Source organism: Ictidomys tridecemlineatus, chromosome 1, assembly GCF_052094955.1.
Source record: "Ictidomys tridecemlineatus isolate mIctTri1 chromosome 1, mIctTri1.hap1, whole genome shotgun sequence".
Classification (NCBI taxonomy): Eukaryota; Metazoa; Chordata; class Mammalia; order Rodentia; family Sciuridae; genus Ictidomys; species Ictidomys tridecemlineatus.
The window spans coordinates 92425336-92450731 of record NC_135477.1 but is presented as its reverse complement, the minus strand read 5'-3'; positions in this window follow the sequence as shown (position 1 = coordinate 92450731).

Sequence of the window (25396 nt, the reverse complement as noted above, 5' to 3'; positions counted from 1 at the left end):
GTTTTTAATGTTCATCTAAAACTTAAACTCTTATAACAATGTTAATAATCAAGTGATTCCAAATCCCATGCTTAAAGATGGCTATTTTCTTAGTGCCATTTTGAGGAAGTGTTGCTTATGACCCCAAAGCGTCGTTTGTTTCATCTTAAGTCTCAAAGTATATTTGCCATATATATACTCAATATACCATACACAGGAACAAAGGCCTACTGTTCTTACACAGATATTGAAAAGAAATTAGAAGGGAAGTGTCTAATTTCTGAATGTTTTCTATTATTGGATTCTCTGAAATGAAATTCAAAACCTTAAAATGTTATGTCATTTTTAGATTCCTCTCTGTCTGTATCTAACTCACCCATAATTTTTATACAATTATGCATTCATTGGAGACAAAAGGCTTTGTTTTGCTCTTCAGCTTTTTGCATATAATATATATAATATATGATAATAAATATAATTATCTTAAAACAGTACTTAGGACACTACTAAATAAAATAAATGCTGAATAATATTTCAGAATTATCTTCTGTGAACCTCTCCTGGAAATTTGCCAATGAATTAGTGCTCTGTGGCTGCTAATTGTCTCATTCCCTTGTCTTTGTTCTCATTCCAGAATCTTTTGGCATCTGCTTCATTACATTGTTCTCCCATTTCTCATTTATTCACATAAGCCAGACTAATTAACTTTAGCACTGCAAGTAGTAAGGAAATCCATTCTGTACAAGTCTTTGAAATAGACTTCATTTGATATTATATATTTATAGATAATTTTTTCGTCTTATGCACTTCCTCCTTATACTGCCCTTTGAAGAGAGGAAAGAGACACTAAGCTAAGAGTGTTGAACTATGCCTACTTCACCTCACCCCTAAATGTTTCCATGAATGTTACATCTCTCATTGCTGAAGCTTAGATGTTATGTTTTTCATTAGAAAACCTCCTTTTTATTGTTGGTGTATATTTCCTGTTTTCTTTTTTTCTCAATTCCCACATCTTGCTTCAGGACTCCCCTCAAATGATGGATTTACAGAGGAACCTGTTAACAGGGCAATAACCACAGCCTCCCCCTCAGCTACTGCCTGTCAGCGCTCCCACCCAAGTGGTGCGAGACCTCCAGTCTCCATGTGGTTCCTTTCTTTTTTTCTTTCTTTTCTCTTTACTGCCCAGAGCCTTTTTCAAGTATGGGGACATCTCAAATGGGGGAATCTTCAGTTCCCAAAAGAACCTCAAGGGACCTTGAAGTTTACCTCTAGCCAGTAAGATGTAGCAAAAATTAAAGGAAATAGAATTTCCATATTCAATTCTCCTTGAATTCAGAAACCAAGGAAATATTTTCTACTGTCTTTGGAGATAAATTGAAGAAAATCCTGCTTGGAACAACCAGAGCTGTTGGAAGAATGTGGGAAAGTATTAGATAACAAACTACCTTTGAGAGATAAGTCCAAGGGCTCTGACCCGTCTTCCTTTGTCAGAGATAGATGTAAGATTTAACAGATGAGGGCAGACGTGTGAGATTTTTGAAAACCAGTTTGGTATTGATATTTAAAGTATTAGTGCTGGTTCAAATTCTGAATCCTTTAACTTCTGGTTTTCACCCATTGCTTTCTCTCATGACAAACTTGATCTCAGTTTGTCTGACTCAGTCTCCCTCTCTCTCTCTTTCAATAGACCTTAAACAATTAATTAAAAACCTGGTGTAACACAAAAGTCCATGATCTTTAATAGTTTACCCTTTTGTAGTGGATCTTTGGTTGAGTAAATAGCAGTTAAGTTCATTTTAAACAGTAAATTATTACTTTCCTCTGCCTTGTTAAATATCCCTAAAAACATCATGAACTCATTCTCAAAACACCAGCTTCATCGTGCCTGAATCATGAAATTGATTAGAGAGGTGAATGCTGAGGAGAATCCTTTAGTGAGTCAAAGATTCTCCTTCATGTAAATTTGATAACCACATTTGAAGATCAGCCCAGGCTCAGAAATGAAAAAAAAAAAGTGATAATTTTCATACATGATGTTTTTAAAATAACATTATTACCCATTGATAATTACAATAACCTTTGAGAATTCCAAAATTACAATAACCCTTGAGAATTCCAATCTACCATGGAATTCTGAATACTTTATGGACATCTTTATATTTGTATCAATACATTTTTCTCACAAGTTGATTTGTTGAAGGAAAGAAATAATCTCTTCACATGCTTTTGGAAGTCGTCATTATAGGCTTTGGGATCTCTAATGACTTGTTAAGAGGAAGTGCACAGAGAAATAGATTAGTAATAGGTGAAGATTTAAGAGTGACAATGACAGAAGGCAGAGTTAGAAAGTTCTTTTTAAATGAAACTGTCCCACAATGCAGAGTAATGAGCTTCTTATTGCTAAACAAATTCTAGGCAAAGATAAATGACTCTCACACATGGGTGCTGAACAGTACATTCCTAGGCTGGTTAAGAGAAATATTAGTTTGTTTAACACTGTCTGACAAAGCTACTGAATTCTTTGCCATTTGAAGCTTCTGGACTAGCTAGGTCCTTCTTACAGTGCATGTCCAGAGTTTAATGTGGTATTTCAGGTATGGTCTGTTTAGCTCGGAATACAAAATAACTGATACACAAATAGACTTTTTATTAATGGAGTCCAAAATTGTGTTAGATAAATAGCCAAACCTTATTTCCAACTTTTCATGAGTTTATGATAAAGTAAAACTCCTAGATTTTTTCCTCATGTAAATTCAGAGAAATCTTACCTTCATTACTCTTGCTTTATTGATTTTTATATCCTAAATGTAAATCTTCGTATTAATTGCTAATTAATTCAGTATTATTGATTCTGATGTCAAAATAAATTTTCAGCTTGAGTTACCTTATTTCATTAAATATCCCTCCCAGCTTGGATCATTTCAAATGGCAAAAAGATTTTCACATCTTCAAAATTGCTGATAGAAGTCAAAAATAAAAATGAATCTTAGACTGAAAAGTATGAAAGCTCAAATAGAGACCTTCTACCTGCTCTGGGTTAATCAATAAACTTTCATTTTGAAAAAGAGGGGAAAAAACCATCTGTGACTGTTAAGAGTGAATTGAAATACATTAGAAATGGCATTACCGGGTGACGGTAAGGCTGCAAACCAGAGGTTACCCGTCTCCTGCTTCTCTGGGCAATAGGAGTGCCTTTCGGTCTCTTTGAAAGTCTTTCACATCTGGAGGGTGCTGAATGAATCTACTGTCAAACCACGGCTGCTCTGGTACCTGGTTTCTTATGAATTAATTATGTTTTCAGAACAGAGGACTTAGGGGCATCTGGGGACCCATGGCAGAGTTCACAGAGCCTCTTTTAAACAAAGAAGGCTCTGTCTTTTCTTACACTCATGCTCTTAACAAGGAAGTAAGTTTGATCATGACCACGTTAGGGATCCCTTTTTAACAAAGTCAGTAGTGATCGAATCAACCTTTTTTCTATATGGCATTTATGCATTAGCCCATAAGGAAGGTTATGGTTCTTATCACTGGCTAGGGTGAGAGAAAATAAAATGCCTAGAGTGTGTTTCCACAGAGGTATGTGTGCATGCCCAAGTGTGTGTGTGTGTGTGTGTGTGTGTGTGTGTGTGTTAATAATAAAATATGGGAGAAAAGCAGAGGTGCTCTCAAGACAGAGAAACTGGAGAAAACTATCTTGTTTCAGAGAACAAGGACTCTGTTTGCATGGTGTTTTTACATTATGACCAGGAATTTATTTTTGAATGTTTGGAGGAGGTTTGTGCTGTCTGGAGAGAACTCTCTAGATGACAGTAGAATGCTTGTGATCACAGCACATCTCAGAGATCCCACCCCAGAAGTTGAGTCTCAGAAATTTAGAATATTTTTAGATTGGTATCACAACTTGTATTAAAAGAATTTTCTGGATCAATAGAAACAGGATTGAATAAAAACAAGAAGATGCAATCCATGTAAAACGCCAAGTAAAATTTAAAGGTGTCTAATTCATCATCCAACTAAAAACCCAGCAGAGACAAGATACCCAATACCATAAAGTACGGCAAAACAAATGATCTTTAATTATCAGAATCGTGAATTTTGCTTTTTGTATCCTTAATCCAGAAAAATAATTTGCAAATGTTATGTAATATATACGTAAGTGTATGAGTATGTATATGTGTGTGTGTATATATAAAACAATATAAAAAATACATCATCCACTTATAACAATGGTCGCAAACACATTGTCTTACACACTTCTTTTAGGCAATAGTTGGTAATGGTACATAATACATTCCATAAAACCACCAAGATAATAAGCAGTAGACAATAAATACATGTCAGCTGTGTGGTAACATAAGTGACACTCCTATCTGCCCATGCTAAGAAATTATATAATATTGTCAGAAAAAAAATGCCTTTAAGACCTGGAATTCAAAAAATGACTTGAAATCTAACAAAAGGGGTTAAAAGGCTTCTACAATAAAAACTATAAAACTCTAAAGAAATAAATTGAAGAAAACTTTAGAAAATGGAAAAATCTCCCATGTTCTTGTATAGGCAGAATTAACATTATCAAAATGGCTATAGTACGAAAAGTGCTCTGCAGTTTTAATGCAATTTTCATCAAAATCCCAATAATGTTCTTTACTGAAATAGGAAAAGCAGTTATGAAATTCATTTGGCAAAGTAAGAGACTCAGAATAGCAAAAGCAATCCTTGGCAAGGAAAGTGAAACAGGAAGCGTCACAATACTACACCTCAAATTATGCTACAGAGCACAGTAACAAAGTCAGCATTGTGCTGGCCCCAAAACACACATGAAGTCCAGTGGACAGAATAGAAGATACAGAGAAAAACCCTTGTAAATACAGTTTTGTGATAGTAAACAAGGATGCCAAAAACATCCATTAAAGAAAAGATAGGCTCCTCAACAAATGGTGCTTGGAAAAATGGAAATTCATATGTAGTAGAATGAAATTTAACTCCTATCACTCACCCTGCCTAAAACTCAAGATGGATCAAAGGTCTAGCAATTAGACCAGAAATCCTGCACCTACTAGAAGAAAATGTGGGTCCCAACACTCCATCGTGTCAGTTCAAGAGCTGACTTCCTTCACAAGACTCCTTAGGACAAGAAGTAAAATTAAAAATCAATAAATGAGGTGGCATCAAATTGAAAAACTTCCTCACAGCAAAGGAAACAATCAAGAGTGTGAAGAGAGCCTGCAGGATTCGAGAAAATATTTGCCACCTGCTCCTCAAATAGGACATTAATATCCAGGATATACAAAGAACTCAAAAACTTAACACCAAAAATGTTAATAACCCAATCAATAAATGGGTAAAGAAAATGAACAGATACTTCTAAAAAGAAGAAATACGAATGGCCAACGAATATATGAAAAACATGTTCAACATCTCTAGCAATTAGAGAAATGAAAATTAAAACTACACCGAGATTTCATCTCACTCCAGTCAGAATGACAAGTGCTGAGAGTATAAGGAACAATAAATATTGGTGAGGATGTTTGGGAAAGGTACACTCATGGATGGAACTAAAGACTATCATGCTAAGTGAAATATGCCAATCCTCCACATTCCAAGATCAAATGTTTTCTCTGTTATGCAGAAGCTAATCCAAAATAAGGAGGGTGGGGAGATTAAAAAAAAAATGAGTGGAAGAAAGGCTTTTGGGTCAAACCCCTTTCAAAAACTCAATTTAAAGTAGCACAACCACAAAGAAAAGTCAAGAAAGTACTGAGAAGTGATATTAACCAAATTATTATACTGTGTGCATGTGCAAAATATGTTTGTTTTGGTTCTGGGGATTGAACTCAGGTGCACTTGGCCACTGAGCCACATCCCCAGCTCTATTTTGTATTTTATTTAGAGACAGAGTCTCACTGAGTTGTTTAGCTCCTTGCCTGCCATTGCTGAGGCTGGCTTTGAACTTGTTATTCTCCTGCCTCAGCCCAAGCCACTGGGATTACAGGTGAGTACCATCACACCCAGCACATGTACAAATATGTAACAACAAATTCTATCAATATGTAAAACTCTAATGCACCAATAAAAAGTGTACCAAAAAAAAAAAAAAAGAAAGAAAGTCTCTAGTACTGGAGTTTGGAGCTTAAATTGGGTTGAATTGGAGCCATCATAAACTGTGTCTGTTAAATGTTTATCAATAGTTGAACTGTACAAAGTGCTTAAAAGAAAGGAAAGGGACACAGAAAGGATGACCAGATAAACATGAAATAAGTAGGAAGAAGTGACACCTTAAGCATGATAGCTCTTGGAATTCCAAAACTAGGTGAGAGAATTTCCCTTCTTCCCACCCTTCAGCTGTCAGAAACTTGTTGGAGAAGAAAAACATCCAGGGTCAAAGAATTAACACAGCAAGAGATGGAGGATGCAAAGTGCTGGGTACTGTTTTGTATATTGTGGCTTCTTTTTGCAGAAAAATTTCATTGTGCTGAATTTCTTTCTAGAAGTAAACTTATCGCATGCATTTTAACTAAGCATTGTGAATCAGGACACAGGGAGGAAGGAGATCTACCCAGACTTTGCAGATCTTTCTGTATGCTTTTTTCATGTTGAAACTAGTAAACACAAATCTGCATCTCCTCAAAGATCTTCTGAGAATGTTCCTAGACATGTGTTTGTGAGAAAACGAGCAAGCAATAATGAAAAAGTGGTTTGTGGTGGGTTTGTTTTCAGGTGTCCCTTGTGCACAAGCTGTTAGTTGGGCAGCTGAGTTGTTGGAGTCTACACATGAGAGACAAGTTAAGGGAAGATTGAACAGATAATTTAAAAGGACTGTGCATTACCAGAGTTTAGAACTCTAACTTGACTTGGGAGGAGAATGAGTCTCAGCAACTTGGAAATACGGGAAAAGCAATCTAAAGCAAGTGAAGGAACAACCTTTACATGTGAGAACTAGGTTTAACTTTTGTATAGTTTCCTAAATAAGTAAACAAATTTACTTTAGCAGCTAAGCATAACTAGTGAGCAAGTGCTCAGTTCTCCTGGGGTTATGCTATTTTAGTCACCTACTGGGCTGAGAGTTTGAAAGCATTCTGGATCACACCCAAAAGTCTAATGAATCTGGCTTTTATATATTTTTTCCAACTGCAAAGTAAACCTAATGCTGTGTTACTGAGAAGGAGAACAGGTAAGGGCTGAGTGGGGGTCACACAATTTTAAAATTCAATTGTATTCTTTCTTTCTCCTTAGACAAATTTCACTTATATCAGAGAAGACATTCGGGATTTGTTTTTTAGGGATTGGCTAACTTCACTTAGCATAATCTGCTCTAATGCCATCCGTTTCCCTGAAAATACCATTATCTTGTTATTTTTTAGTGCTCAAAATGGGGTAGGAAGGAAGAGCATGAGAAGAAGATTATCGCTGAATAAGGAAGAGAGGTGGGATAGAAAGGGAGGGAGAAGGGGAATTGCTCTGAAGATGGAAGGAGAGCCTCATCGTTATACAGAATACATGTATGACAATGTGAGGGGGAAAAAAAAAGAAGTATGTCACATTAGATTGGGTAGAGAAAAGTGATGGGAGGGGAGGGGAGGGGAAAGGGGGAAAAGAAGGACAGAAGAATAAAAAAGACATTATTATTGCTGTATGTATATACGTGACTGCATGACCAATATGTTTCTGCAATCTGTACACTCAGGAAAATGAGAAATTATACCCCATCAGATTCAAATGTATGATATGTCAAGATCATTGTACTGTCATGTGTATCTAATTAAAACAAATTTTAAAAATATGAAAAAGGAGCCTTTTGATACTCCAAACATTTAAATGCTTTTTTCCAGTGTTTAACCCAAATTGATTTATTAATTCATCTAACCCAAGTGCATAAATGTCTAATCATCTCATTAAACTGTTTTTCCATGTTTATCTGGGAGATAATAAAAGATTAATAAAAGTTTTTAAAAAAAGAAAGACAAATTTCCCCTTTATATATTAAAGTTGGTATGTAGAATAAAACAAAATGAAAAATGTTTCTGAATTTGTCTTTAGATTAGATCGAATTATAAGTTACTTTTTTTTTCAGAAAAATAGAGATAAGACAAGCATTAGCAAAGCAGGAAGTCAGTGACAAAGCAGTTGGTTTTCTCAGGGCTACTCAACGAGTCTACTTGGGGTTGGAAGTGTGTGTTGGAGTTTAGCCTGAATTACTCTTCTCTTTTGGTTCCACAAGGAGGAAAACTATTTGGCATCTGTTCTAATTCAGTGTTGGAAAACTGCACCTTCAATGTTTGTATGTGGTCCTGTATTTGCTACTGTGAAAAAAAAAAAAACTTCAGAAGACGTGGTCCTTCATTTTATGAATTTTACAGTAGTTTACTATAACACTCATGTTGGGATTGAAGGGGTCAATACCTAACACTCTATTTTTTACTACCTGAGATCTGAACCAGTTGGGAAAGAGAACCAAGGGTCAGACAGATGAAGGCCAAAGTATCAATTTTATTGCTGATAAACTGGACAACATCCCTTCTGATCCACAAAAGAAAGGGGCTTGTAATTTTATGCCCCAGCATGAAGTGGACACCCCCCACAGTTCCTGACAAAGCTGGGCCTCTGCAGGTCTCCCCTGCAGTGTCAGGCCCCAGTGACCACAGGTGGGTAGTCTCATCAGACAGCTCCGCAGCTCTGAGCCCCCAGGCCCTGTCGTCTCTGTCTTTCCCCTTGCCTGGACAGGAGTCGGGGAGGAAGAGACCGAGGTCAGCTGTGTCAGTCCCAACTTCCTCCAGGTGGAATGACCACAGATGGAGGAAAGGAGGCCCAACTGTAGTATGATGAGCTTATTTCTATAGTGATTTGCTACACCTATTTATCATCACAGTTTGAGGAGGGGAAGAGGTCTTAGCAGGTAAAAATGACTGATTTCTGAGCGGAAAGCAGGATGGCACTTTGTGGCTGTAAGACAGAATTACCTCATTTCAAGGCTTACATGCATCTCATTTTCATCCCACTGTTTTTTGTGGGGTTTTTTGTCCCCCCGCCTCCCCTCCCCAGGAAATGGCAGCTTTGCATTCTTGTTTTAGGTCCTGGCCATATTCTCTTTGTTACTGCAGTTATCTTAAGATCAATAAAAATGACTTTAAATTTTATTTTCAGAAGTTGATATTGCAGTTTTCAGTGTAACATATTTGGTAACATTTGCTTTCTTCTTACCCAGATTGTGAAATAAGTGATTTTTTTTTTTCCAAAACATAAAGAAGGCAGTTTGTCATATTCATGTTTTTTCTTCTTAATGCAGAAAACTCTATATTTCATTTTCTTACTCTTCTCATCAGAAGTATAAAGAACTTAGAATATGCAAGACTTTCTTTTTCCTTTCCAGAACTGAAGACTCAAATTCTTGATTGTTAACAAGCAAGGTCAAACAAGGACTGGTGAGAGACCAAGGCTCAGGGCTGCCAGTGTGTGTCCTGATAGTGTAGGAAGGGCTACAGCAGGTGAGGGACAATGCAGAGTCAAGGGAGACAGAAGCAGTGAGGAGGTGGATCAAGAGAGCCCACAAACCCCTCTGCATGTCAACGTCTAGCAAGGAAATGAAGCAGGTGGTCTCCTTGACTTTGCAGTTTTGTGAGCCAAAAAATGACCTTCATTACTTCAGGTGAATGTAAGTTTTTTTCTGTCACAGAATGTGATACCTCAAAATATGGTACTTGGGTGTGCTGAGTACTTTGAACTGAAAAAAAGACTGCAGGGCTTCAAATGTAAGGTCTCGGTCCTTCTGCTCTCCTTTCTCTTACTCCTCATCTTTTTTGCCAAGTGGGTTGCAGAAGCCAGAATTCCATTTCCTGTAAGCAGATACTAAACTCTGCTCCCCCAGAGCAGGCCATAAAACCTAGAAAGCTTTCCCTCTCCCCTTCTCCCTTTCCCCTGAAGAATGTCATTCCAGAGGGGAGAACAAATGCTACAGAAAGGCCAAAGGCATCTGAACAGTTAGGCCTTGCTGGGTTTACTCCTCAGTGTGTTCCCATTAGATCACACTCTTTTGTCCAATGATATTTCTGCACGACGTTTATTATTCATCAAACCTAAGCATAAAAAGAGAGTTTTCCCTGGGTCTTTCACTCTTCATTTCCAAAGGCTCTTGCATTACATGTATGTTTGATGAAATACATGTGTTATTTTTTTTCCACTTGTTAACCTTTCTTTTGTTATAGGAATATTGGCCTTTATCCTTATCATGACTGCAGGGAAGCATCATGCTTTTCTACATCTAAGATTATAAAGTTTAGCAAGTCTTAAAGTTTCCAAGGAACAGAAGAGAATTATAACAGAGATACAAAACTGGCTCTAGAGCTAATCCTGCAGCACAGACACTGACTTAGTACTAAGGAAAACTCTTGGTCGTGCCTCTATTCCAGAATACAGGCCCCTCCCTGTCCAGTTTTCCTCCCTTCCTCGTTCTTGTGTCTCTGTTTGGCAGAGGTTCTCTTCCCTCTCCTATGATCTTCTCACTCTCAGCTGCCCTCCAGACTGCTGTGTTTGAATGTATTTCCCCAAAGTATGTGAATTGGAAACTTCATTCCCAATACAACAGTTTTGACAGGCAGGACCTTTAAGAGGTGATATGTGGGCTGAGGTTGTGGCTCAGCAGTAGAGCACTTGCCTAGCACGTGAGGGGCCCTGGGTTCCATCCTCAGCACTGCATAAAAATAAATAAGCAAATTAAAGGTATTTGTCCATCTACAACTAAAAAAAAATATTTATAAAAAGAGGTGATTAGGTTATAGAGGCTCTGACTTCATGAATAGCTTGATGCTATTATTACAAAAGCAGATTATTTATCACAAAGAGGATTTCCGATTAAAACTTAAAAAAGATTGAGCTTGACTCTTCCCCTACTTCTCACACATCCACACACACATTCTTGTTCTTACCCCTGTAGCTACGGGATGACACAGTAAAAGGTCTTTTCTAGGGTTGCCGAGGTTGTGACCCAGTGGCGGAGCGCTTGCCTAGCATGTGTGAGGTGCTGAGTTTGATCCCGGGCACCACATAAAAGTAAAAATAAAATAAAGGTCTTGTGTTCATCTACAACTAAAAAAAAATTATATATATATATATATATATATATATATATATATATATATATATAATAGATGGGGACTTCCTCAGTCTTGGACTTCCTAGCTTCCAAAACTATAAAACGAATTTTTTAAACCATAATTTACTCAGTCTGTGAATATAAAACAGACCTAAAATCCAGATTATGTCAACCTTCTATTTCTTCATTTCTTGTCCCAAGATTCACTTATTCTCAGCATAAATGGCAGATGTGGTTGTCTGCTTCCCTCATAGGAGAGAGAAGATAATCCTGATATCTGTAAGGGACATGGCTCCACATCCATATTTTATATTGTTGTGCTCTTGACAATCATATCAGAATTAACTCTCCTACAATATCAGTAGGAGAGTTACCAATCTGGTAATCAAGGTCATTCCTCCCTCACATTTCTTTCTCAATTATAAAGAGAATAGTTAGACCTTTTCTTGTTACAGTACACTCTTGATTGAATATTGACAAATTTCACCCAGGGATTCTTCTCTTGTGTGAAATAATGTGAAATAATAGGAAAGTCTCATAGTGGAGTAAAGAGACAGAAATAGGTGTTGAAGAATCAGAAATTTAATCTTGTTTCATCATCATGGTGAGTCCATTTCTGAAGTGAGTGGCTTCTGGAAAATTCTTATCAACCCTCAATTTAAGGCTTTCAGAAGAAAAGGATATCAAGCCATTAGAAAAAAAAAAATGTACATGTTTTTCAAGTTAGACAAAAAATACAGTCCTGACTGAACAGGGACATATTCTGTGCAAGAATGCTTCCTCTAGCATGACATAAACTGTGCCTATGCGCTCTTCTATTTTTTAGATGTTGAATCCTAATTTTTTGGTTACCAATTGCTCAAATCAAAATATCCACCTCCACAGGAGAACCCAATAGTGCTCTGCTTTAGCACGATACAAATCTCTAAAAATGTGGAGATAAATTCTCTGAAATAGAGGCCCTAGAAATGCAGCTTTATAGACAGAACACATCAGTTGCTTCTGCACACGATTGTGCATTAGACTCATCCATCTGAGACATTTCTCTAACATGGTTTCTGCAGACTTGCTGATAAGAATTTTTTTAGAATGTTTCTTGAAAATCTGAATATTTTTCAAGTTTCCAAGATAATCAGATTCTACATTTTGGGACCTTTGGCTTCTACTATCTGTCTTAATAAAAAGAAGGCTTCTCCCACCCATAGCCTGGTAGGACGAACTTCAGAAAGCAGAAAATCTACTTTTTCCTTAAATATTTTGCCACATTACTGCCTTTTCTTTATGTGGATGGTCTCTGATATATTTGTCAAATCCTTCCAATGTGCACTTAGATTCTGATGGCACGAGCTGTTATGCTTGTCCTGAAGTTTTCAATAGTAACTTTACTACCTAACAGAAAGGTGAGGGCTGGAAGAGGATGAAGTAAGGTTAACTAGAAGGTACCTCACCTAAGCTAGCCTAGAAAGACTAAGAATATTAATCAATCTCAGAACACAAGGTGGAAAAGAGTGCACATTTTCAAACGATCTCAACTAAAACACGTGTGAGCGATGAAATATCAGAACTGGAAGCCAAGAGGTCATTTATGTTCAACTTTAAAAATTCCATGGAAACATAGCTACACTTGGTGTGAGTTCAATAATATTTCTACTAAGATCCAAAGGAATATATCAATATTTTCTAAGATTTTAGCTTCTTACATTTTCAAAACCACTCTTGTATGTCTTATGTTAGTGATTCAAGAACAAAGAGACTTTTGGCTCAATATAATATTAGTCATAAAAAACAGAAGTGTCCTTTGAATCAAAGCTCACTCAGGTGAAAAAGCATTGCTGTCAACAAGACGTGGTGTGAGCAGGAGAGCAGTCCTCTTTCATCCAAGATACTCATGGTCTCAAAAACTCTAGTGTGTCCAACAGAGTTTGGATATATCACAATAGCACAAACAGATGAAATACTTTAAGAACTTTTAACAAAAGCCAACATTGACCTGTGATCCATTTCACTATATTTTAAAAGTAAATATAAAAGATGATCTTATTTTAAAAACCAGATGACACAGAAATTGCATTCGTAAGATTTTTTTTGTTGCCATGGAATAATAGAAATTTGAGAATATGTTTAAGGTAGAAATTCAGATGAATGGAAAGTTGAGAATAGGAACCTTACTAGTAGCCATTATCAATAAATGTGTATTTCTCTGTGTGTGTGTGTGGGGGGGGGGAGTGTGTGTGTGCATGTGCTCCCCGCCCCCGCCGCCCCCAGGCTCATGCTCATGCAAGTTTGTGTGATACCAACAATTTTATCTTTTGGGATTTTTTTTTTTTACTTTAGATAATTTAATAATTTCTTGGAGGTACCTAGGTAAGCAAGTAAGTTGCTAGAACACTTGGGGTAATTTTTATAGCCTTGCACATCATAAATGCAGTGGCTTTATAAAGTGTCAACAATATTTTCCAGAATTAATTTTCCTGTGCATTACCTGTTAGGATGGACCACATGAGACACAGTGAGATTTGGCGACCAAAACTAGCATAGCAGCCATTTTGTAGCTCACACTGGAGGAGACAGAAACTATACTTCCTTCCCTGGATCTTCCTTCAGCTTCTCTGTTTTCAGATCCAACTGTCTATATTGGTCCCATGACAAATAGCCCCTGGCACATGTGAGTCACATACACCATCAAGGTTTGACAATAATAAATGACACGGGTTCCAATGCTTCCTCATATGTTCCAGCTTGTGCTTGTGACTTCCATCCACACTGTTCCTGCTCATCCCCATTTTATATCCACATATTCTTCCTCACTACCTGCCTTGTGAACTTCAGACTCCAGCATCAGATGAAACAGCAGAGATGCGTAGCTCTCTTTTATGGTTATGTAAGGTCAGATTGCTATAGAAATGTAAATAAATAAGAATGGATGATATTCCTATGTACGGATGTGTCCATTTACCTACTATCTATCTGTATCTTAGTGGTTCTATCCTGACAGAACCCTGACTGACACCATAGCTACAGGACTTGCATGACTTCCCAGGTCAAGTTCTAGTAAGCCAATCTCATATTAACATATAGACATACATACACACATACCTGATGTCTTCTCTAGCCATTGATCTTGAACCTCTCCTTTTCCCAGTTCAAGGTCTGCCTAACAGAATCATCTCTATCAAAGTCCAGAAATGAGTCATAGTTCTGAGAACTTAGCCCAGGTATTAAAACCTTAGTTTAGCTTATTCTTCATTCCTTGTGTACATACTGTTCAAATTGACTCAAAAGTATTTCATTTATTATTAGTCAATGAATATCTTTTGAAAGTCTAGTTAAATACCTATACAAAACTAATATGATTGAGGTAAACATATGATATACTGGATATATATGCATACATTTTCCCTATATATGCATATATGTGTATGTATGCAAACTTTCCTTAAAATTGGTAGGATTTTATCTGCTTTAACAAATAACTACTTGGGAAGAATAGAGTCTCACAGACTCTTCTACAGATTCTAAATTATATTCCAGGAATAACAGAGTTCCGATGAGTTGCTGTATGAGTTTCTCTCCATGGCAATGAGAGATTATGTGCTGTGAATTTCTGAGAGATATCAGTTATCTAGTCCTGCTCTTCCTGCTTTAGCAGCTTTGGGGATAACTTGGAGCATCAGAGGTTTTTAACTTTCTTTTATTCCTGAAGGATTTGGCTTTTAGAGTTTATTTCACTGGATAAAAGAAAAACGTACCAGATGTCACAGTTAAGGAGTGGTAAGGGAAGTCTTATGCTCTCAGGGAATAGGGCTCCCAAGTTCTGCAAGAAGACATTCAAACAGAAGATAAAGAGAAGAGCAAGAAACAAATGAGGCATGTAGCTCAGTGCTCCCTGGTCTGGTGCGTGCCTTGCTAATCTGTAGTAACAAAGAAGCTGGAAGACGTCATTCTGCCACCCTGGCCCCCACCCCACACTTGAGAAAGCTGTTCTTGTGGTAAAAAAGAAAGGAGAAGGAGAAGAAGAAGAAGAAGAAGAATGGCTGTTAGGTTGGCAACTCATGATCTCTGCAAGGATAAATAATACAGAAGGAAGTTTATTTTTCTTTCTTCTGTTCTCTAGGAACATACCCCAAGAAAATAGTCAAAGTAAGCAAACATAATTTCACTCACTTAGCATTACTTCTTTTTTTATATATACTTTTTTTTTTTTTTAGTCAATACCTTTATTTATTTTATGTGGTGCTAAGGATGGAACCCAGTGCCTTACATATTAGAGGCTAGTGCTCCACCACTGAACCACAACCCCAGCCCTTACTTCAGCATTACTTCTAAGAGTGACATTGGATGGGACAGTAAAATGGTCTGGTCCTACTTTCTCTGACCTCATCTCCCACCCACACTCACTCTGCCCCTGCCTGCTGTTCTTAACAATGTCAAGCACACTATTTTGTTCATTTTTCTCCCTTTGTCTGGGAACTCTGCCCCAGGTATCCAAATAGCTTACTCCTTGGCTTCAGGAATCTGCTGCTCAAATGTCCCTACCTGGAAAAGCCTTACCTTCTCAACCTACCTGAACCTTACCTCACCCCATATTTCTTCTTTTTCACCTCTATCACTTATCAGCACTTAACATCAGATTATTTATTTATGTTTTATTTTCTCTCTCATGACTTTTTACTAAAGGAGTCTAAAAAGATGACTGGCAAAAAATATGCATGTAATATTGCTTTATGAATCTCCACTTATTTAGATCTTCTTTCATGTCTCAAAAAAATTTTGTAATTTTTTTCCATAAAGATCTTACATGGTTGTTAAAGGATTATGGCCAGGTATCTCATGGTTTTTACTGCTCTGGCAAATGTTACATGTTTCTCCTTTCACATTTTCTAATTTTTTTTTCAGGCCTAGAAGACTGCTATTAATTTTAAAATATGTTTAACAGTTAGGATGACCTTTTTAAATTGGTTTTCATACATTTTTTTTCTAGGTTATCTTGTATTTTCCTGAAAGATGAGAAGTCTGAATGGCAATTTTTATTTGAATTCTTACACTTTTCTCTTTTCTGGTATGTTTGGGTTTTTATAAGTGAGGTCTTCTGTGGCAGACGGACTAGTGCTGGTGCCCACTGGCATTACTGTCTACTCTCCCATCCTTCTTCCTACAAATGAGGAAGAGGAGGCCCAGGGTCTTAGATGATGTCATTTGTGGCACAGCTGGCCAGTGGCAGACTCTGCATCAGGCTTTTATGTCCTAAAGGGTTCACTACTCCAAGTACTAATGCAGAGCACCAATTTACAATTTTAAAAAATTTAATCTGAAACTAGAACTCTTGTGTGTTGTCATCGTGCAATGACCTAGAGCAAATGTTTTAACATTTGAGCTTGTTTGCTCCTATTTAAAATGATAATATTGTCATGTACTACACAGTGTGTAACAAATAAATTGATTTAATATTTTTAAAAACACTCAAAAAGATCACAGGAAAGTAAATAATGAACAAATCTTAATTGACATAAATTTATGTTAAGATTTACTTAAATCTACCTACACTTAAGATTTGTATTTGTGGTTTTTCATTTACATGTTAAATACAACACATGTTTTAGACACTTGGATTAAGATTTTTAAAATTTCTATAAGACCATCAAGATTATATGAATTTCTGGTTGGACTTTTTCCAGATTATCAACAAAGTAGATGTAATCATCTTTTACTATGAAGATCTTTCTCTCCTTTCCCATTTCCCACTTCATACTACCTTCTCTGTTCATACACACACACACACACACACACACACACACTCCAAAACCACAATCAATTCAATTCAATGATAGAATATTCTTTTTCTTTTCTTTTTCAGTAGTGGGATTGAACTCAGGTGTGTCTTACCACTGAGCTACATACACAGCCCTTTTTATATTTTACTCTGAGACAGAGTCTTGCTAAGTTGCTAAGGGTCTGGCCTTGAATTTATGATCTTCCTGCTGAGGCTGAGGCCTTCCAAATAGCTAAGATTACAGGTGTGTGCCACCATGCCATGCTAATCCAATGACATCATGTTATTCTTATGACTTTCTAGATTGTAAATTATGCACAAGTTACTGGCATATAGAATACACATAGTCCTTTTGGAGTTTGAATTCTTAGCTATATACTCTAAGGCCATTCCAAAAACTCTTCAATGGTATCTTCTAATCCTTTAAATTCAGAAGGTTAAACAAGCTTTGATGAAAATCTTTTTTAATGCTACCCTATATTACTAACAATGCATTTTTTTTAACTTAGGCAGAGATTCTTCCTTACCTTTTGTACTTTCACATGGAAAATAAGCTATGGAACTGACTAGAAGAATAATTCACTCAGTCTTTAATTTATACTATCCTTCAACTTGAGTTAGACCAATCCTGTAATTAACCTATTACTTATTAATTTTAGAATCCAAGATACTGAAATGTTAAGCCAGTGTATCAGCCCCTACTCACTGGTGCTTTCCCTTCCTGAAGAAATTAAAAAGGAAGCATTTTAGATCAAATATAAAATCACCCTTCAACCAAAAGGACCTAAAACTTTTAGATCTAGGTCTGGAATCATTTTAAGTCTGCTATTAATACAAAAAAAAAAAAAAAAAGTAAGGCCTTGTGATAACACTGTCTCCTCCTCCAAACAGTATCTATGGAATGTGTATCATTTTTGGCTATAGACATATTGTTAACCACACTTTGGATATTCTGTGGTGAACCATTAAAGGAATCTGACCAGTAAAAAAGGATAAATGATAAAGGACAGAGGGAAATCTGAAAGATTAAGAGAAAGAGGAAAACAAGTGAGAGAGTGAAAGGAAGGAAGATAGATAGGCATAGGAAGTATGAGCAAAATAATTTTTTTAAATTAACCAAAAACAAGAAAAACAATGGATTAAAAAAGTGAGATTCAATTTTTCCTATGATAATGACCAATTCAAGAGGTTTCTGTGTGTAGGAAATTGTGCACTAGGAAGCTGGCCTAAGTGGAGGGTTTTGTGGTAAAGCTGGGCAAGAATGCAGACTGCAAGGACTGAATGTTGGGTGATTGAAGGCAAAAGTTGGCTTAGGGGTTCAAAAGAAAAGAAAATGTAGCTAGATACCAGAGCTAAAATGAAGAAGAGTATACTCAGCAGAATTTCCATATAGCCCTAAAAAGACAATAACAATTTTTAAAGAGGTTATATGATTTCAAGGTAATTCTCTCCAAAAAGGTTCAGACTCCTTAAATAGCAACCTCTGCCAAGGAACCAGAGTTCATTGGCATGCAGTCTCTCTAGGAGATGCCAGTCTCTCTTTCAAACTCCTAGAGAACCTTGAACCATCCAACTGGACCCTCCATTTCCAGAGACACCCTCTACTGGACTCATATGCCCCAAATCCTTCTACCAAGGAAGAATGGCTGAGCCTGGTTGCTACCCCTAATTGGCAATAGGCACTGGAGGAAAATAGAGAGGAGAAGGAGTTCCCAGAGAAACAAGAGGAATTTTATTAATTAGTTGTGAATCATAGCTATAGCAGGAGGTAGGCCCAGAATGTGTTGAAGAGGAGAAATGGGGAACCTAACCCAGTCTGGGTGACTGAGGGTGGGGATCTGAACAGAGAGAATTTCCATTAGAAGATAAGATTTTAAAGGCCTTCAGAGATCCAATTAAGAGAGTTGAATCCTTCCTTCCCTATTACAGGAGATTTTGGGTAAAAGAAGCCATTCCAATTAGAGGCAGAATATAATTTGCAACACACTTTTGAGGAAATCCAAGACTGAATTGTAAAGGGCTTCAGTTGTTTTTCTAATGAGTCTGGGGTGGATATTGATGCCACCTAACTAAATAATGTGATGAGATATGTGTTTTAGAACTAAGAACTGCCCTCTTCACTAGATATCTGATGGAGAGATGAGTTTAAGTGTGAATCTGCTTTGTACACATCCCAAAGGCACTTCCCAGGGCAACTCCCTTCCCAGGGGATTAAACTCAAACAGCATGAAGAAGAGTTAGACCAGATTCTGGAGCCAAGCTCAAGTTTCTTTGTCTTGGGAAAAATCACTCAAGTTTCTTCACTACCATTTCCTTTCTGCAAATTAGGAATAGATATAATATTACCTTATAGAGTTTCTGTGCCCATTATGTGAGAAAATGCATGGAAATTATATACAATGTCTGGCACATAATGAAAGGACAGTAACTCTTTTTATGAGAAAGAGCTGATGCCCACACAGACAGGAACTGGAATTCCCCTACTCTTCTATAGTATCATACTGCTCCCACTCATGGTGCTCACAGTATTTAGCTCCATCAAGAGGAGGCATGAACATCATGCAGACTCCATTCCTCTTCCTCCTGTACGTATCTACTATTGCAAATAACCTAAGTCTCAATTGTGCTGTGAATATATGGGTGCACACACATACATGCAATAAACATACATTTAAGAAAATGTTGCTGTGCCCTTGATATCATCTCCTTTCCTCAAACATGGTAAGAGATCAGAGAAGCATAGGAGAATCTATCATCAAATATCAAGTACTCCACATTTAGCTCAGTGCCTTTCCTATGTCCAGTAAATTCTTGGTTGGTAAATGTCCATAGATGTCACTAACATCTACTATGTGGGGGTTCTAATAGATTAAACACATCACCATTGTTAAACAAGCTTGTTAGTCTATTTAAAGAGAGAGAACACACACATACATAAGTACCAGTGAGTAAGTCTGCAGAGTAAGGGAAAGAGGGCGAATTCATCAGGAAAGACTGAGGTGGCTGATGGCTATTACATGTCTCAAAATCTATTTATATTAGTTTTTCTCTAAGTGTGGCCTGTGGACAATCTACAACAGAATTACAGAGAGCTTATTTTAAAAAACACATGGCCACCCCCAGCTCTGACTCACTGAATTTTACCCTAGGGGATTCTGATGGCTCACTCAAGTTGCAGAAACACTGGTGTATAATTTTCTAATTTTTAGAGGACAGATTCCTTTCAGTCAAACCCTGATCATCTAACCTTACCTTCCACTACTCCCCCACTCCCAGCCCCATTCCTGTTCAGGTGCTGAGAGTGAGTGGTTAGAAGCTGTCTTCTCTCCATAAGTCCTCCATCTTTCCAGCCTCTGCAACTCTTTAAGCGAAGCCCATGGTGACACATGACTGACAAATCATCCCTTAGGATCTAACTTTTCCAGACTTGGTTGATCATAATAATCAATTGTTGAGTTGAGTTAAAATTCAAATATCTAGTCTATTTATAATCCAGTGGAATTGAATTAGAATTTTCAGAGGAGAGCCTTGGAATCTCTACTTTAAACAGACACACCAAAGTAAATCTTACCATTAGTCAAGGTTTGGAAATAATTACTTTAAACTATTGTGAATTCACTGATTGAGAAATCCATTTCAGGGTAATAATTCTGACCATGCTTTTCTTTTTTAATCATGGAAATATTATTTTGGACATTTGGCTGATGTTTGATTTTATTTCTTCTTGTGCCCTAAGAAGCAAAGTGAATAATAATGAATACTGCTTTTACTAATATGTTAGCCCACTTTTTGTCATTCCGACCAAAATGTCTAACAAGAACAACTTAGAGGAGAAAATATTTATTTTGGTTCATTGTTTCAGAAGTTTAGTCCGTGGTTGGCCAACTCCATTGCTCTGGGCCCAGAATAAAGCAGATATGATAGGGGAAGGGCTTTACAAAAGCAAATCACTCACCTCATGACATCCAAGAAGCAGAGAAAAAGAGAAAGAAAAGGACAAAATGCAATCTTCAAGGGACCATTCCTAGTGATCTACGTCCTCCACCCATGCTTCCTTGCCTACAGTTATTACTCAGTAAAGTAGTGCTTTCAAATTATCAATCCATCAAGTGGATTAATCCATTGATTAAGTTACAGTTCTCATAATCTAATAATTTCACTTCTGAACATTCTTCTCTTGTTTATTGTGTTTACAATGTGTGAGGTTTTGGGAGCACTCTTTATAACCAAACTATAAAAGGTAAGGTCATGCTTTTATAAATATTTCTAAAATTACACACTAATGAATTCAGCTGAAAATATGAGAAAGAAAAACACATTTAGCCTTACTGATATATTGGACAGACACATAGCAACAATTTAAAGCTGAAATGATTTGTCTTACTTAGTTTCAAAAAGTACTTCATATTTTATTATTGTGGAGAGGGGAAAATCTGCAAATTTGGTTTATTTTTCCTTGACTTGAGAGTTGTTTAATAAAGTATAACTATTAAAAGTTTGCACATTGGAAAGCCTTTAAAATGTGTTATTAATTTCTAGTTTAATGGTTTACATTTGGAAAGTGCTATCTATGTCATTTCTATTCTTCAGATTTTATTGAAGTTTTAATTCTTTGGGTGGCCTAAGAAATAGTTTTCATGAATGTAAACTGTGCAACTGAAAATAAGATATATTCTTCAGAATTGCAACACAGAGTTTGATAAATCTATAAGATCTATTCTAGTAATTATTTTCATCATGTTTTTTAGATTTTATTCTGAATTTTTGTCCATTTGCTCTGGCTTAGACTGAGAGTGGTTATGTTAAAGTTCTTGATTTTAGGTGTGTTTCTATCTATATTTCCCCATTTCCCCTTATATTTCTTGCTTTATAAAAAGTGTTGATGTATTTTTGGTCACTCAAACAATAATAACTATTACAACTTTATTATAAATTGTATCCTTTGGAATTTAAAATGTACTTCTTTTATTTCATTTTGGTCTGAATCCTGTCTTGTCAAATAAAACCTGTTTTCTTTTTATTTGCATTTTTTTTCTGGTATATATTTTTGTACCATTGACTTGTATTTGATTTGTAGATTTTATTGTATTTTGCTTTGTTAGAAAAATGTGAAATTTATTTTAAAAATAGGTATATTAACTTCATTTATGTTGCTGATATGACTGTACAACATTCTATCTTATTCTCTCTCTTTCCCATATATATTTTAACATTTGAAGTCGTTTTTTTTTAATATTTGGCAATGTTGCATTTAGTATAACACCTTATATACTATCCTTATTCCCTCTTATTTTGGGAACTGCTTGCTGCTTTCTTCCCATAAAAAAATCCTCCTCCTTCTCAATCAACATTTAATTTTAGGTAATATCCCTTTAGTCTTAGTCTGTTTGTGCTATTATAACAGAATAGCACCGACTGAGAAATTTTTAATGAACAGAAATTTATCTCTTACAGTTTGAAGTCTAGGAAATTTCAGATCAAGTTTCTGGCAAGTTCAGTGTCTAGTGAAGTCTGCTTTCTGCTTCCAAGATGGCACCTTGAATGTTGCACCCTCTGGAGGGAAGGAGCATTATATCTTACCATGGCAAAAGACAGATGAACAAAAGGGCTAAGGGGTATGTGAAGATTTATAAAAGCCTTCTGTAATACATTTTTCAGGATGGGTTCATAAGAACAATATTCTTTAAATATTTTCATGTTCATATTGGTTGTTCCAGAATCTGCATATGAAAGTCAGTGTGGCTGTTCATGAAATCTTCAGCATATAGTTTTCTCATGCATGTATTAAACACAGTATTCAGTTTTATTTTGACATAAGTAATTTCTTTCAAGAAAGCTATGGTCAATCCAATTTCTTCCTCTTATAAGCAATTTTGTCATTCTTTTCCTAGATTCCTGAAGGATTTTTTTTTCTTTTTCCAAAATTTGAATAATTCTTCTAGAATATCTTGTGGTCTTGTCATTTTGGGGTCAAATTTTCCTGCTGCACTGTGTGTCCTTTCAATATATAACTACAAACCTTTCTTAAATATTGTTTTAGGAAAATTTTCTTGAGTTATAGTTCTGGTTTTCTTCTGTTCGTTGCTTTAATTCTTTGAGAACTCCTATTATTCTTATATTAGATCTTCTCTGTCTGCTTTTATGTGTACCACTCATTCCTCTCTAGTTGTATCTCTTCAAATTAATTTGTCTTTTATTTTCCTCCTTTTCACTTTCTTTTTTATGCTATTGCCTATCAGATTTATTTGCTTTTGAATTTCTTTAAGCCTCATTTTGAAATATTTCTATTCTCTTTACTTTTTAAACTTTATTTTATTAGTTTACTTTTTTATACAGTGCTGAGTATCAAACCCAGTGCCTCACTCATGCTAGACAAGCACTCTTAACACTGAACCACAACCCCAGCTCCTATTCTCTTTATTTTTAATTATTTTCCTGGCTTCTATCAATTTTCATTTAAAGTTGTTATTTCATAATAATTTATTTTCTGAGTTCTTTCTGAATTTTTCTTTACACTGTTGTTTCATAATTACAAATTTTTCAATTTTTTTCACCAGTTTTAGAACATTCAGATATAGTCAAAATCGACTTTATGAAAATATCTGTTTGGTATAAGTTTATTGTCTCCACAATAATACTCTGCTTATTATTTGTTTTTTTTTTCTGCACTTAATCTTATAAGATATGTGACCATAATCATCATCATCTCTCCCTCTTCCTCCTCTTCCTTCTTCTTCTTCTTCTCCCCACCACCCGCCCCCCCTCCCCCCCCCCCGTCATTTTAAAGCCTTTTTGCCATTTGTTTCATTCTGTATACTCATTGCATTTTCTCTTCAGGGATATGTTTTGCCCTGCAAGCAGGATTCATTATGTTAGTTTTAAGATTTCCTGAGTCAAGATAGTACCAGCCCTGCCCAGCCTTTCTATAGCCTCTTCTACTCAACCACAAACATAGATTGATCTATGATACTTTTCACTAAATATGTGTTGGTAAATTTGAGATCTCTAGTTTTTCATGCCATCCAAGATTCTTTTGACTGCCCCCTCTGATGCAAATGCTGCTATCTCAGGGGTTTGTCCCTACCTGCTTCTATTGTCAGAACTGTTGAGATGCTTTGTCACCTATTTTGTTTGCATGTGTTGTTTTAAATTTTTACATACTAATTGCTCTGTCTTTTGTGTATGTGCTTGATTCAGGGTGGCCAAAGGAATTCAAAGACTATGTGGCTGCCTATAATTTCATTTTATCTAGAATAATCTAATTTATGTTTTAATAGTATTTTGCTCATATACTCATTGCTATGGGGAGGACAGATTGAAGGGAGACAGGGGTTGAAGCAGTAAGACCATTTCCCTTAGCAAACAATGAAGATAATGAGAAGTGACAAGATTTTGGATATATGTTGAAGTTAAAGCTGAGAAGAACTTCTGTTGTTTGGTTTTGGGGTATGAGAGTAAAAGAATATCATGCTAAGCGAAATAAGCCATGCCCCCCAAACCAAAGGCCAAATGTTTTCTGATATGTGGATGCTGATCCATAATGGAGGGGGGCTAGGGAAGAATGAAGGAACTTAGATTGGGCAGAGGGGAGTGAGGGAAGGGGAGGGGAGGGGACGCGGGGGTAGGAATAATGGTGGAATGAGATGGACGTTATTACCTTATGTTCGCGTATGATTGCACAAACGGTGTGACTTTGCATCATGTACAGCCAGAGAACTGAGAAGTTGTTCTCATGCATTGAGTTGAAATACATTCTACTGTCATATATAACTAATTAGAACAACAGCAACAAAAAAGATGTAAAAATATTTGGCAACTAGGGAAAAGGAGTTCTTCCCACCCCCCCCCACCCCCATCCCCCCGCCCCCGCAAATTTAGGAAAACATTGGATGGCTGGTATGAGAGCAAGGTAGAGTGACAAATAGGGAGTTTGTGTTTTAACATATTGACTTTGGCATGAATTTTAAACATTCAAGTGCTGATATCAGGTAAATAGTGGGCCAAAGTTCAGTGGAGAGATCTGGAATGGAGATAAACATTCTGGGTTGTAGAGAGTATTAGAGTGCAGAACTGAATAAGATAACCCAGGCAGTAAATGTAACTAGAGAATATTCAGAAGTTGCAAACATGAAGAAAATCCAACAAAAAGACTTCAAGGAGTGTCTCGTATGTTAGGGAAGGTATTGGAGTCCAAAGTGCAGGTGAAAGTACTTTGAGTAAAAGAGTTGATTGCTACATTGCATTCATTTGCATTTTTTTGTTCAAGTATCATTGAACTTGTGCATCTTTTCTATATTGTTTTGTGTCATCTCAAATTACTTTTTAAAATGCATCTAAGATAATCAATAGTGAAGTTAAAATTTGGCCTTGTTCTAATTAATATCAATTATATTCCCAGCTTTCACTAATTTGCCCTTTTTTTAACCTTTATCACCTCAACTAAGCCTTAAAACCGAGATAATTTTGTCTACAGCTCAAAATTTGAAAAGCAGCATTTTTCCATATCCAGACTCAACTACAGTGAGTCATAGAGAGAAATGAGAGGCTAATCAAATGTTCAT